General features: G+C 47.2%; 1 protein-coding gene across 2 annotated transcripts in view; it reads right to left on the bottom strand.

Moving 5' to 3' along the window:
* The window catches only part of MBOAT1 (membrane bound glycerophospholipid O-acyltransferase 1), a 414,235-nt gene that overhangs the window by 52,039 nt on the left and 346,021 nt on the right, over window positions 1–16,175 (bottom strand). The gene's annotated exons all lie outside the window — the stretch shown is intronic.

The raw sequence follows: 16,175 nt of genomic DNA, 5'->3' as shown, positions 1-16,175 counted from the left end.
AGAAGACATAAGACAGCCATAGGCCTCAGAGGCCTTAGCTTAGTAAGCTAGCCAAATTTTGGCCAGAGCCAATCAGCTAACACCACCCTCTAGAACCTTCCTGGTAGGAGCTCTAGTCCCTCAGATTTTCTACCGCACGTCGTGCTAAGGGAGTCTCCACTGAGCTCTGCTCATTTCTTTGGATTTGACAGTATTTCTTCTCAACTTTCTGGATTTTCAGCATGGCTGATACACCTAAGAAGGGTTTATTCAGGCCCTGCGCCTCTTGCGGAAAGAAGAGGCTACATATCGACGACCAACACAAGGACTGCTTGTATTGCCTCTATCCCAGTCACAGTTCTAAGGACTGCAAGGTATGTCGGACTTTCTCTTCTAAGACCTTGAAAGACCGAGAGGGGCGCCTTTTAATCTGGCTGCAAAGGCTAAAGCACAAGGAGGATGTGGTGTCCTCTGAGGAGAGTGAGAGTTCCTCAGTTGCGTCTCACTCCTCATCTAAAAGACCAAGGGTGGCATCGCCGGGCCCTTCGTCGCAGCCACCTCAAAAGAAGACGCAGAAAAAGTCTTCAGAGGTCCAGGATTCGCCTGTTCCAGGGAGCTCGTCTCCTAAGGTGATGCCCCACACCTTCAAAAAGCCTATTGCCACCTCGTCGACGACAACAATGTCGACAGTAGCGTCGACGAGAAAATCTCCTTCGACAGCGATTTCAGTTACATCGTCGACGACGACTCTATCGACGATGACATCCCATTCCATGTCCTCGACGACGACAACTCCATCGTCGACGGCAGGCAAGACAATTCCGTCGACGTTAGCCATAAAAAAGTCGTCGTCGAGTAAGCTGTCGACGGGAGGGTCGACGACGACACCGTCGACGAGAGCTTCATCATCGTCGACGACAACATCGTCGACGAAGACACCGACGACGAAGACACCGTCGACGACGAGGGTACCGTCGACGAGAATATCACCGTCGACGCCGTCGTCGACGTCATCGTCGACGTCATCGTCGACGAGGAGACCGTCTTCATCATCCTCGTCGTTGACGACGACCCCGACGACGATCCCGTCGACGGCATTGATACCTGTAACGTTGGTTACAGCTATACCATCGAGCCCCTTGAGGGGTATGGACACGGACGACCAGAGTACATTTGTGCATGTACAAATAACCAAGCGTGCATTAACTCCGGCCCTCACTTCGCCCAGTAAGGTCTCAACCTTGCCTCCCACTCGCCTCTTTGAAGAGGAGGATTCGGACGACGCTAGTCTCTTTCCTGCGGCGACTAGTCCATCACAGCTCCATGTAAAGTACCAGGATGTCTCGGATTACGAAGACAATCCCCAGGACTATGAGGAGGTTCCTCATCAAGAATACATGCCGCCTCCACCTTCCATGGTGTGTCTACCGGCAGCCTTGGTCACAGACCTTCAGCTCTTAATAACGGACTATAAGCAGCGTTTTCCAACTCCGGCACCTCCACCGATGCCTGCGGGGCCTTCCACTCCACGGCCACGACCGCCTCCACTGCTTTTGGAGAGGACGGCACCTCCGCCTCGGCCCACCACGGACGAGGAGGAGGAGGAGGAGGAACCTGAGGAAGGAGAACTCCAGGACGTCCAATCCCAACAAGATGAATGGGACGATTACATCCTTCCGGCTCCTGTTTCGCCTGTCCCTACCACAGCCGACTCACCGCCCGACGACATCGGCGGTTTCCACAACATCATTGAAAGAGCGGCCCAGCGCTTCCAGATCCCGATGCCTTCGCATCAACAAGACTGTTTCTTATATGACTTTAAGGAACCCTTCAAGAAGTCCGTCCGGGCAATTCCGATAATTGATTATATTTGGGACCAGGGCATAAAGATAATGCAGAACCCTTCATCAGTGCCACCGGTTCTACCACGCCTGGACAAGAAATATAAAGCTCCGGACACGGCTCCGGTTTGTCTTACAGGCCATCCAAAGCCGGACTCGGTTATCACTCAGGCTGCGCAGAGGAGGTCAAACAACCCAGCTGCGCTGTTGACAGCTCCGCCGGATAAAGAAGGGCGACGTATGGATAACATAGGGAAACGTTTCTCCTCTATGTCAGCCTTGACAGTGCGTGCCTCCAACGCTACTGCACTATTGGGACGGTACAACCGACAAATGTGGGCGGACATTGCCCCATATCTAGCGGATTTGCCTTCTGACTTAAAAGAAGAGGCAAGGAAGATTCTGTTGGAGGGTGAACGATCTGCCACGGAACTGATAGACTGTGCAATGGATATTGCTTCCACAGGTTTTAGACAGCTGGCTGGTGCGGCTGTTCTCCGGCGCCAGGGTTGGCTCAAGGCAACTTCTTTCAGGCCGGAGGTCCAGACAAAAGTCCTGGACATGCCTTATGATGGCCAGCTTCTATTCGGTTCTCTTATTGACGAGGCATTGCAAGGTATCAAAAAAGATACAGATACTGCCAGAGCCCTGGGGTCTCTGCAATCTCGGAACCCTTCCTTTCGTGGGTCAAGAGGAAGAGGTCAGACTTCCTCCAGAGGAGACTTTCAACAGCGTTCCTCTTTCTCCTCTTCCCAGCAGTACCGTCCACAATCTCAGCAGCGACAACAGTCGTCTTACCACAAAACTTCCTTTCGTAACAGAGGAGGAAGACAAAAGGGTGCCGCGCGGCGGCAATGACTTCCAGATGCAGCCAGTCTCAAACTTGTCTCCACCCTACAAGATTGGCGGAAAAATCTCCCATTTTCTCAAAAATTGGCAAACGATAACTACGGACCGATGGGTCCTCCAATTAATACAATTCGGCCATTCCCTGGAATTCATACAAATTCCTCCTCAAACTCCTCCCCGCCAAAGGGCTCACAAAAACCTACGTCCATTACTCCAAGAAATAAAGATTATGCTTCTAAAGGGAGCTATAGAGAAAGTTCCCCTAAGCCAACGAGGGAGAGGGTTCTACTCCCATTTCTTTCTCATCCGAAAGAAAGAGAAAAAATGGAGACCCATATTGGACCTCAGAAATCTCAACAAATTTCTGAAAAAACAGTCGTTTCGAATGATTACCATACAGGAGGTTTTGCATTTACTCAACGCAAACGACTACATGGTGTCGGTGGACCTTCAAGACACCTATTTTCATGTCCCAATACACCGCAACCACAAGAAGTTCCTGCGTTTCATGGTGGCGGGCAGGCATTACCAGTTTCGGGTTCTGCCATTTGGGCTCAAATCGGCGCCACGCATTTTCACCAAATGCCTAGCACCAGTGGCGGCGTACCTACGCCGTTTCCACCACCAAGTCTTCCCGTATTTAGACGACTGGCTTATCAAGTCCCCATCACAAGAAGGCGTGATAAGATCTTCCAACGCTTGTCTGACACTCTTCGAGTCACTGGGGCTCACTCTCAACCACGACAAATCTGTCCTGCAACCATCCCAATGCATGCAATTTTTGGGAGCCACACTAGACACCATCCACAGGAAAGCATTCCCGTCACAGGAACGCCAGGACAAACTTCAATCTCTGGCACTCCAGGTAATGACAAGAAAGACACTCTCGGTGCGCCTCTTCAAATCCCTCCTCGGGATGATGTCCTCCTGCATTCTATTAATCCCACATTGCCGCTTACGGATGCGACCCCTACAAGAGGCTCTGTCGAACCAGTGGATCCAGTGTACAGGGTCTTTCGACGACGTCATCCAAGTAACCCCGGCGATCAAACAGGCTCTGCAATGGTGGGTTCGCCCCAAGAACCTTTCGCAAGGCTTGCCTTTCTTGCTTCCTGCTACTCCTCATATAATCACCACGGACGCCTCCTTGGAAGGCTGGGGAGCTTTCCTTCAGGAGCTACAGATAAGCGGAAAGTGGTCCCTTTCGGAGAAAATGCTTCATATCAACCTTTTAGAGCTCCGAGCAGTCTACCTAGCTCTGGTGGCTTTCCTCCCGAGGATAAAGAACTCAGTAGTGCTTGTCCGGACAGACAACACCACGACAATGCACTACCTGAACAAGCAGGGAGGGACTCGTTCACTGACACTTTCGCGCGAATCGCAGAAAATCTGGAACTGGCTGCTCCGCCACAACATCTCTCTCCGAGCAGATTATGTTCCAGGCACCCACAATGTGTTGGCAGATTATCTAAGCAGGAGGCAGGCAGCGTGCCACGAGTGGGAACTGGATCAGCAGGTCCTCAACAATATCTTCGCCCAATGGGGCACACCTCAGCTGGACCTATTCGCCACCCAACGCAACGCCAAATGCCAATACTTTGCAAGCTGGCATCCCCAACCAGGATCCCTGGGGAATGCCTTTTCGATAGCATGGTGCAACGTCTTTGCATACGCCTTTCCGCCATTTCCCCTGATCCCCAGGGTACTACGGAAGATGAAGGCGGAACCTTGCACTTTGATATTGATAGCCCCAGCTTGGCAACGCCCACACTGGTTCTCGGAACTTCACCTCCTCTCCCAGGAACCTCCGATCAGGCTGAAAACGTTTCCATCTCTTCTGACGCTCAGCGATCAGCAGATTCAACATCCGGATCTAGCCTCTCTCAGGTTATCAGCTTGGCTCCTGAGTTCAGAGAGTTTCGGGGCCTAGACATTCCTCCAGACTGCAGACGAATTCTAGCTCGGGCTCGAGCAGATAGTACCAACAAGACCTACTCACTGAAGTGGAAAAGATTCTGTATCTGGTGTAAGACGAATAAGTTGCATCCTTTCTCTTCCACCCCAGGACAAGTCTTACCCTACCTTTTACATCTGGCAGAATCTGGTCTTGCTCATGCCTCCATTAAAGTTCACCTAGCTGCAATCTCACGTTTCAGAAGATCTTCTTCCGGCCCCTCTTTATGGTCTCATAGACTCATAAAGCAATTCATGAAAGGACTGTTTCGCACATTCCCTCCAGTAAAGCCTGTTCCACCGGCCTGGCACCTTAACATAGTTCTAGCTCAACTAATGAAGCACCCGTTTGAGCCCATCCACAGAGCTGACCTTAAATTTGTTTCCTGGAAGGTGGCACTTCTACTAGCTCTTACCTCGGCAAGGCGAGTGGGAGAGCTCCAAGCATTCTCTATCCAGGACCCATTCCTGCAATTCAAAAAGGATAGAGTCCTTCTCCGCACAAATCCAGCTTTCATTCCCAAGGTTCCATCTCACTTCCACCTCAACGAACCTATTGTTTTACAATCATTCTTCCCAAATCCACAAACAGTGGCGGAACGAACTCTACATTCACTAGACATTCAACGTTGCTTGAAATTTTACATTGAGAGAACGAAATCTTTTCGTAAATCAAATCAGCTATTCATAGCCTACAGCAGACCTCTAAGAGGGCTTCCGCTCACAAAACAGAGCATTTCCCGCTGGATTTCTTCGGCCATTTCTTTCTGTCACCAACAGGCAGGACGTCCGTTGAGAACAACGGTCCGTGCCCACTCCACAAGGGCCATGTCTACTTCCATGGCTCTTTTTGCTGGGGTGCCCATTGTGGACATTTGTAGAGCGGCCACATGGAAGACGCCGCATACCTTCACCAAGCATTACTGCCTGGATGCGGAGATCATGAAGGATGCGTCAGTGGGCCAAGCGGTACTACGTCATCTTTTTAAATAGAGGTGAGCCCTTTCTTTCATCCCACCATCCTGAGTTTATGCACATTTCGCACTATAATGTATGCATTACTTATTCATTGCTTTACAGTAGCACTGTTGTTTATCTCAGATAGATGTGGTTATCTAATACCTGTATGTTATCCATATCTTTCGAAATGTGCTTTTTTCACTGCTTGCTACTCTGATTCAGGCATGTGAATCTATGAAAGATACCCTAATACTGGATAAGGAACGCGTTACTTACCTGTAACTGCGGTTATCCAGTATTGGTATCTTTCATTGATTCACATGCAACCCACCCGCCTCCCCTGGAAGGGCTCTCTCGGATCTCTCAGTATACAGCTGCTTAGCACTGTGCTCACGAAAATCTGAGGGACTAGAGCTCCTACCAGGAAGGTTCTAGAGGGTGGTGTTAGCTGATTGGCTCTGGCCAAAATTTGGTCCTTTTTACATAAGGACGTGGATAGCTTACTAAGCTAAGGCCTCTGAGGCCTATGGCTGTCTTATGTCTTCTGGACATTACTTTGTTATTTACCGGTGACTCCCATTCCCGACGACGGGGAATGATTCAGGCATGTGAATCTATGAAAGATACCAATACTGGATAACCGCAGTTACAGGTAAGTAACGCGTTCCTTCCCCTGACTTGCTCCTTGCTACCCCTGGCTCGACCGCTGCGGCACCTTGCCTTACAGAGTACCACAAACAGAAGGGAAACAGAATTTGCAGAGTCCTGTATGCCTTTTAAATTTCCGAATCTACTTCCTAACCACAACCACAGCCTTTCACAAGCAAACCGGTTACTGCTGAGGGTTTGCGGGGGTGGAGGGGGGGGGGGGTCAGAGGGCGAGACTTAGCCCCTTCCCAGGCTTCTATTTGTGGTCAGATGCTTAGATAACTTCATTCTCTTGACATGTAAGAGGGAGAAAACCCAAACAAGGGATTACACCACAGATGCCTTGAAGACACACCTTGCAGGGAGCAGGAGGTGGGGGTTGCCTGTAGGCCAGAACCCCCGCAGGGCATGTCCATGACTTCTTGACCCCACTGCCTGACAGCTGTGCAGCAGTGACAGCCCGGAAGTAGGAGGGAGCTCGGAAGGGGGGATACATAAATGGGAAACAGCACTAGGGGCAGCAGCAGCATAGTATTCTAGCTATCTAATGACCGGCAAGACTTGACCTGCCCCGTACACTAGCCAGCTAGTGCTGACAACGTAAGCGAGGCTTCATTATGAGTGGGACAGTTTGGAAGTTTGATGGTCTGATGCGGAATATCCATGTGTGGTGTGAGTGGTGGTGTGGGGTGTTGTGTGCGCGTAGAGGCCAGTAATACACGGTGTAACAGTCTCCCGGGTACCCGAGGGAAGAAAATGCTCAGGTCCAGCTATTCTGGATTGAACTATCTTGCTGTTAACCCGTAACGGGGTACCTGCACACCGCCATGTAGAAGGTCAAATGGGGATGCCGTCTCTACTGCAACATAGCCGTCCCTATGTTTGTGGACTCCCACCAAAAAATATCAGTGTACCGGCGAATACAGCACACCCTTTAACCTGAATAACAACACAGGAAGTAATTTCATGTGGCGTTTGACTTTAGTCATCACAGAAAGCGATGCCATTTAATCTTTGACCGCTAACGCATTACATGGACTGACTTCACTGGTGCATAGTTGATACAATAACACAACAGTCACTAGCACATGCCTCCATTTTAAATACCCTCTGTAGTGATATGGCAGTGCTTTCATGACATGTCTCAGTCTTCACCTACATATGTACAACCACCATCTGCCAAACAGACAAATGCAAATGAAGCGATAAGGCCCAGAATGGTCAATCTATGCCGAGGCAATCAGCCACAGTGCTCGCCTACTTTTGCCAGTATTTGCTAGCAAGTTACGTAATCCATAAAATAAACATATATAATTTGTAATTCGTGTTTGATTATAATTGATTGTGTTATCTTTGAAAACCGAAGCATTGCATCTAGCGGCATGTTGAAGAGAGTATAGATTTTATGTTTTTTAATCTTGTAAAGCACAGCTCTCCTCATCTGGCTTCTCCAAGACAAGAAGGAATGAAGGTTCGTGGTGTGTATGGCACAGAACAGCAATGCACACACCCGGCTTACAATGCTCACTACCTATGCACATGCGCAGACCCAGCATTAAATACTGCCTGGTCTTCGCTGAGCTTACCGCAGTATAATGTATTAATATGAGGTGCATCACATCTCTTACTTTACCTCACTCTGACATAGCCATAGGTCACTACTACCTTGATTTGATTTTTGTAATCCATTTATTTTCATTATGTTGCTGTAGTCACACACAGTGCACAGCTGTTTCTTAACAGGGTGGAACGGGAGTAAACAGAATAAGTCAACTGACAGGTAACATTCAGTACTGCTGTTCATGACATGCAAGAATTGAGACATTTTGTAATTGATTTTACACCCTATCTATTTGCCCTTTGAAAATATTACCTGTTGAGACATTGTCGTTTGTTACTGGAAGTGAGAGAGGCAGCAGCCGCAGCAAAGTGATGAATGGAATGCTTGAATTAATCTCAGCCACTGGCGATCGCTCGGGCCGCATTCCAGCCCACCGTTTTTCACCCACCATACCACTGTTGACAAAGGCTTGCCTTGTGCAAATCAGTGCTGACCCTGTTCCTCACAACAACAGTCTGCCCCAAACTACCAGGCAAGGCTCCAGCCACAAGCAACCCCAAGACAGGAAGCGAACATGCTACTTGGTGAAATATATTTCAGGAACCAACACAGCAGTAAAGGGACATTTCAAATCCATTGCACACACTACGAACACTTCACAGCTGTGCAGCTCAACTACATTGGTAGCACAAAGGCATATCACTCCAGAGGGTCTTTTAGCAAATAACCAGTATTTTTTTTACTTTTTATTTAATATCACTCACTCAATAACATTCCTTCTATTGACTTCAGAAAGGCAAAAGCTGGCGAGGCATGCTGGGATTCAAAACTGCGACCATGGGCTCGAGCAAAGGCCGCAGCATTAGATGCATTAGTTCATTGAGTCCCAAAAGTCCCTGAAGAACTGGCTATTCTGCTAATCAACTGTACCCTGCCAGCGCCTGGATACCCCCATGGGTGACAAGTAGCACTCTACAAATCCACTGACTGAGTCACCAGACCCATAATGCATCAGGGAGACAATTCTGAGCAGCACTCCTCTACTAGCAATGGCCAACACCAGCCATTTTTAGTACAGTCGCTGTCCCTTTAATGGGACAGTGATAACACTTCTCAGCAGTTGCAGTACTTTTCTGACAGTATTTAATGACTAGTTAATTGCACACATCTGCTATTTAAATTACTTTGAGTGACTAAAAAAGACTGATAATACAAACCTTAGCCTACTACAATCTAAAGAAGACATATTGCAGAACACCCTCTCTTATAACCACACTGCATGTGTTCATAATTGATATGTCTTCCATTGAATATTATCATAAAGAGACTGAGGAGCATATTTACACAGAGTTCACGCAGCGCAGCGCAGTAAGTAAAGTTGGCACCCTGCGTTGTGTGAACAGGAGAGAGAAGACCTGAGCCGTATATATTTAGAAGTGGCACAGGTCTACTCTCTCCCAGCGCTAGCCATGCACCACCGCAAGCACCCTAGCACCATCGTGCATGGGTGACTGCATAGTACTCAGCATAGGTTTTGCACAGGAAGGGGTCTCTTCCTGTACAAAACTATGCTATAAGGTACTTTCCTCTTTGTATGTGTGCTGCACATAGTAAAAGACGAGGAGTAATGAGAAACATTTCTCAATGTTATGATTGCATCAGGGAAGAACAGGATTTTAGCACATATCCCTATCTACAATTTTTTGAAGATGGGTATTTGCATCAAAACACATAGGTGTTTGCATGGGAACGTCCAGGCACCATCTATGGAACGCCCCTTGACACAAAGGAATTAAAAGCTGTGCATTGTGCTGCAGTACGTTACTTTGGATTACAAACCAATGCAAAGTGTGATTTGCATTGGTTTGTAATCCCAGTAGACTTTGTTTTGGGTTGCTTTAAAAAAAGTAACACATATCCGACACATTCTCTATGTAAATCTGGGCCCTAACATTTCCCCCATCTTCTTCCTGCCCTCATTCCACATTACATCATGAGAACCCAGGTTACCCCACAGAGACAATCAACTGGTTTTCATCACACTACCAACCATGCCGTCGACCAGTAAAACTATCAAAAAAGTTATTTGTGGCTCTTGCACAATGGATATCATGGAACCCATTTCATAAATGTTGGTATTACTGGTCATTTAAGTACTAATTACTAAATTCACCAGTGTGCCTGCCTCTTCCCCCTCACATCATGGGACTAGCAGCTGAGGAGAGACATTGATTGAGAAAGATGTTGTTGCATCACACCTTGTGAGCTGGACTTTTACCTGGACTTCAGGCCCTGTCTGGGGAAAACCGGTGTCCACCAGAAACATCACTGTAGTGTCTTGAAAATATGTATAGCAGGCCCTTCTGGTACCTGAAGGACTCCGTAGAAGAATGATGTAATCGTGTGGGTGTGTCTGGGTGTTTTTAATAAAATTGATGACGCAATATGTACAGTTAGTTAACAGATGCACTTTGAAGAATAAAGACGTGCACTACAGAGCTCGGTGTGTGGCGAGCTCATTGGCATGCTACTGTGCTGGGAAGGATGCTACAACTAGCGGCGAGATAGGGGATGCAAGAATCAAAAAACGTGCTCTCGCTAAGAGTTTGCAGAGGTCCAGCAAACTTCTCGTGCATGCCCTGCATGTCTAAGTCAAAGTGAAGCAGTTGATGGTTGGTGTATGTGGAGTCAAAGCGCCACTCCAGCCAGTGCAAGGCTTTCGAAAAAGGCGAAGGCCCTGTGGAAAATTCAGTCACAGTTGGCCCAGAATCCTCGAACTGAAGGAAAACTGCAGGTACAATACACCCTTTTCAACCCATATTGATTTGTTCAGATATAAAAGACTAAGGGCCTGATTTAGAACTTGGCGGATGGGTTACTCCATCATAACGGTAACGGAGATCCTGTCTGCCAAAATATAAATCCCATTATATCATATGGGATTTATATTTCGACCGACAGGATATCCAGCTCTGTTGTGATGGAGTAACCCGTTCGCCAAAATCAAAATCAGGCCCTAAGTTTTGGAGTGTCTTCAGCTGCAGAACTCTTTCGGGATGTAATTTGCAGCATAATACTCCCTGTCATACGTGCAACAAGTCATTATACTGGCCTAAGAGGGTCATTGTAGTGCTGTTGCCACCAAGAGAGCTCCTCGAGACTGAGTGTGGTTTCCTCGCCTCGATGAAAGAGTTGAAAGAGAATTAAAGGCCTGTCATCTGTTCAACTGCTTGTCTCTCAAAACAATGCAGCATCCATTAGGTATGTCTGATATCTCGAAGCAGGTATGGGAGAGGATTGCTGTTGATTTCTTTGAATCCCTTAACAATGGACATCATCTAATTGTAGTTCTTGATGAGTACTCAGGATTTCACCTTGTGGAAAACCTGTCGTCCACCACACATGACAAAGTCATTGGGACAATAAATTACATTTTTGCAACATGGGGTTCCCCCTCCATTCCTAAGTCTGACAATGGCCCACTGTTCAACAGCTGAGAGTTTAAAGAGTTTCTCACTAATATAAATGTCAAACATCAGAAAAGTACCCCTCTCTGGAAACAAACCAACGGCGTTGTTGAACGCTTCATGGGCACCCCAAAGAGAGTAGTTAAGAGTGCTGTGCTAGCAGGAAGTGACCTCAAATCAGTTCTATATTCAGCCCTTCATGCCTACAGATAAACTCCATATTACACTACCGGTAAACTCCCGGCCACCTTGATGTTTGGGAGAGCCATGGAAACCAAGTTGCCCCAATGGACCTCTGATATGTCAACAGATGTGGACAGATTCCTTGCACAAGTCCAGAAGGAAGACCTATGCTGATAAACACTAATGTGTTCAGGATGCGGTTTTCAAGGAAGGAGACCAGGTCCTGCTCAAGCAAAAACAGAAATGCAAATTAGAAGCTCCGCTTGATGCTGAACCGCTGCGGGTTGTGATGAACAAAGGACACGTGGTGACCACTCAACATCCCGGAAACTCCATCACAAAATATTTATCACACTTCAAGCACCTACCTTAATGTTCATCTGCACCAGATGTTAGAAGTGAGACCTGCCGACCAGAAGGTCCGGAGAGCCTACCTTCTAAGCCTATCGCTGCATTTCCAAGGTCTGAGGCAGGCCCGGCTCCTCCGCTTCACCAACCTCACACGACTAGGTCTAGAAGATTTGTTCAGGCACCTCAGCGACTCATTTAGGAACTATGATATATATGTGTAATATCTGTAATTTTTATTTAACAGATGTAGTGTCTTATAAATATTTATAGCGGGCCCTTCTGGTTCCTGATGGACTCTGTAGAAGAATGGTGTAATCGTATGGATGTGTCTAGGTGTGGTTAATAAAGTTGATGACACAATGCGTATAGTTAGTTAATGGTTGCACTCTGAAGAATAAATACATGCACTACAGAACTCTGTGTGTGGCATGGTCATTTGCATGCTACCGGACTGGGGAGGACTCTACAATCTGAACTGCACAGAAGGCACTAACAAGTGCAAAGTAGGTTCCTTCGTGGAAAATGATGACGTCATCATGTCTCTCCCGGACCCAGCTCCTAGACAGTACACTGAAGGTTATCATAATAATTCTATTGGTTCTTAATTGAGAGGCAACCTAGCAGAGAAAACAAGACGCCTACTGGAAGCCTACCTGCCAATCTACAGGTACTAAACCTAAACTAAAAGTTAATTTAAAACAACACAGTAATTCTTAAATGCTTCCTTGCAAATGTTACCTTTTGTACAACTTAATGTTCCACAGCCCTGCCAGTCAGAGGCGATAGATCACAAGAACTAAAAGGGGTGCAAGCAAGGTCCTGTGGGGGGACTCTCATATCTTTCCACTGCCAAGGTTTGCAAGTATCTGCCTCCTGTCCAATGACATTTCAGAAGGAGGGTAAATGATAAAATTGCCTTCAAATTGAAAATTAGGCCAACATACACTGCAGTCCAAGTAACAGCAAGGCAAACTGAAAACTGGATTTGGTAGTCTTGGTTTATAGGGTGGGGTTTGTAGAGCCGACAGTATGTCCCTTATTTCATAGAAACATAACTCAAAGCTCCCTTGCGAAAAAATACTTTATGGAGTTACTTTTAATGGATCCACAGCTGGAAATTGAATCTATTTGCCAAGAATTGCGATTTTAAAACTGTCTCAGTCCTTCTCATGTTCTGATGTCTTTCATAGAACAACAGGATACCTCGTGTGGTGCCAATGTGTCACTGCTCCTCTGTGATGAGATAAAGCCCACTGCCTAAGAAGCTCAAAAGACTTGGGTTCAAAGCCTGGCATTCCTTCACCTAACTATGTGATCCTGGGCACTTTTGTTCCTTTGCATGTCAATACTGTGGGTCCCTAGTGGTGATTCCCCCTGCCCAAATTCTGATGAGTGCCTGCGTACTGATCCTGGGATGCACAGGGTGGCTCAGATTAAACCTTGTGTTGCTGATTGTTTATTCTTAGCCAATAGCTTTATCCCTTGGGTCACAGCTATTGCAATGATCCTAGTTTTCAAATCACCCAAATACAGCACACATCTCCAGGCATGCATTCACTATGCCTTACTCATGCAATCATTTGTGTCTGCTTTTCACATTCTGTTTCCTTTGTCCTGCCTCTTTTATTTGCTTTTTTTGCATTTTCCTACCTCTTTTCTTTTCCATTTTTTCATTTCTTTGTTCTTTCTTTTTTCCTTCTCGTTTACATCTTCACATTTCTCTTCACCCTTTTGCCCTTTTCTTTTATGTTTTTCTTCCCTGCTAGAAATGGGGCTCTCTAGTTGTCAGAGGTAGGTACCTTTGTCCAAATAGGGACCCTTGCATCTAGTCAAGGTAAGGGGGATACACTCCTAAAATAAACCCTGCTCACCCCCTTGGTGACTTGGCACGAGCAGACAGGCTTATCTCAGAGGCAGTGTGTAAAGCATTTGTGAACACATACAGTAACACAGTGATAACACTACAAATGGACACCACACCAGTTTAGAAAAAGATGCAATCTTTATCTAAACCAAAGCAAGACTAAACGACAAAAATCCACGGTACAGTATTAAAAATATGGCTTTCAAATGGTAGAAATAGTTCAGTTCAATGCAAGTTGTAGATGCGACACGTTCCTCAAAAGTACCATAGATGCATCACGCAAAACAAACAAAATGGCCGCAGGGAAGGTGATGCGACGGTTCCTTACATGCAGGGAAGGTGATGCATCAGTTCCTTGCTTCTGGGGTGGTGATGCGTCGGTTTCTTACTGCAGCGCAGGGGAGGTGATGCGTCGGTTTCTTAACGGAGAGGAGATGATGCGTTATTTTCTTACTGCGTGGGGAGTTGATGCATCTGCTTCTTCCTGTGTCCGCCAATGATGCAACACTCTTGGCGCCTCGATGCAATGCGGCGATCCGGTACGATGCGTGGCTTCGTGCAGCTGCACAGCAGGCTTGCGTCGGGATCGGCGCGGGGTCTTGGACTACGGAGATTGTTGCATCCGATGCATCTTGTGGCAATTTCTCGAGCCGCAGCAGGCGCTGCGAGGGATTCTTCGGCGATGCGTCGGAAAACAAGAGCGGATGCAACACACTTCTCCGGTGTTGCAACGATTTCCCTGCTCCCAGCGACAAACAGTCTTCAGAGGTCCTAAACAGAAGCAGGCACCTCTTTGCAGGTCTTTGTATTCCTGAGACTTCAGAACAGGAGACAAGCTCACTTTCAAGCTCTTGGAGATCTTCCTCAAGATGACAAAGCAAACAGCAAAGTCCTTTTCTCCTTTCCTTTGCAGCAAGCAGCCACTGCAGGCCAACTCCAGAGAGCAAATTGCACAGGAGCAGTATTCCTCCTCAGCTTATCCGGCTCATCTCCTTGGCAAAGGATTCCTCTTGATTTCTCAGCAGTGATCTAAAAGTCTGGGGTCTGGGCCCCTCTTTTTATACACCCAAATCCTTTGTTCTAAGAAGGCAGAGAGTGTCTGTCCCCAGCCAAAACCAGTTCTGTGAGGCACTATGCAAGTGCACAACAACCTCCATTGTTAGAGTGAGCCCTGGCCCTGAGCCTTCATTGTGGAAGGCAGACACAGCCCTATTCAGGTGGAGGTGCTACTTCTCCCACTACTCCAAATGCAGACCAGGCCTATTCAGCCCAGCCCTGACTCATCAGACTTCTGGAGCTGCTGCCCTCCTCCAGTCCCTGTCATCCAAAAGCCAGACATGCAATACACAAACCCAGCAGAGGCACACTGGATGGTTAGGCAAGAAAATACCTACTTTCTAAAAGTGGTATTTTCAAACACAGAATGTAATAATCACCCTCACTAAAAGATGCATCTTAACATTCTGAGTTCAGGCATACTAAACTTTAGTTTCCTATCTTGTTCCCAGGGTCAGTTATGTTTATAAGATGTTATAAACAAACTCCCCATTCTGGCCTATGGGAACAGATAGCCATGCAATAGTGAAAAACGAAATTGGCAGTATTTCACTATCTGGACATGCCACACACATCAGGGCATGTCCTACCTGTCACATACAATGCACCCTGCCCACAGGGGTGCCTTGGGCCTATCTTAGGGATGACTAATATGTTGAAAGGGGAAGGTTTAGGGACTGGCAGTGTGTGCACTTGCCAAGTCGACATGGCAGTCCCAGACTGCACACAGGCTCTGCAATGGCAGGCCTGAGTCACATTTTACAAGCTGCTTCTGTGGGTGGCACAATCAGTGCTGCAAGCCCACCAGCCGCATTTGAATTACAGGCCCTGGGCATACATAATGCACTATACTAGGGTCTGACAAGTAAATCAAATAAGCCAATCATGGATTCACTGATCCATAACCATAATTTACAAAGGGAGCACTTGCACTTTGGCACTGAACAGCAGTGGAAAAATGCCCAAAGCATGGAGACCAGCAAAATGGAGTCCAACACACAGCAAAACACAGGAAGTAGAGGCAAAAAATGGAAGGGAGACCCACGCCAATGGTGCCAGGTCTAACATTCCCCCAAATGCTCTTTTTCCTTCTCCCTCAAAATCTTTTTAGGTCTCAGCTAGACCGTGCATGCCCTCTCTCTTTAGGATTTTTTGTTTACATACAGTGGGATTACAGCGCGCCTACAGCTTTATCGATGGTTTGCTGCAGCGTCGTTCTAATTTCCTTCATTCAGGTTTGTGAAGACATGGCTGCATCATGTCCTCTTCTTGTGTTTGGCTGCATGCCCCAATTCTGTCCTCTCCTTGTTTTTAGCCGCAAGCCTGCATCATATCCTCACCTTGTGTTTGGCCCTCCCTTGGAGCGTGAACCAGGTACTTATGTCCATCAGCTGCTCCCGTTTTGGGAGCTACTTTGTTTCTTTTTGTGTTCCAGCATTCCACGAGTGCTTGTGCTTTCGCCC

The sequence above is a fragment of the Triturus cristatus genome, chromosome 5_2 (assembly GCF_964204655.1).
Source record: "Triturus cristatus chromosome 5_2, aTriCri1.1, whole genome shotgun sequence".
Classification (NCBI taxonomy): domain Eukaryota; kingdom Metazoa; phylum Chordata; class Amphibia; order Caudata; family Salamandridae; genus Triturus; species Triturus cristatus.
This window is presented reverse-complemented; position numbering and strand designations above follow the sequence as displayed.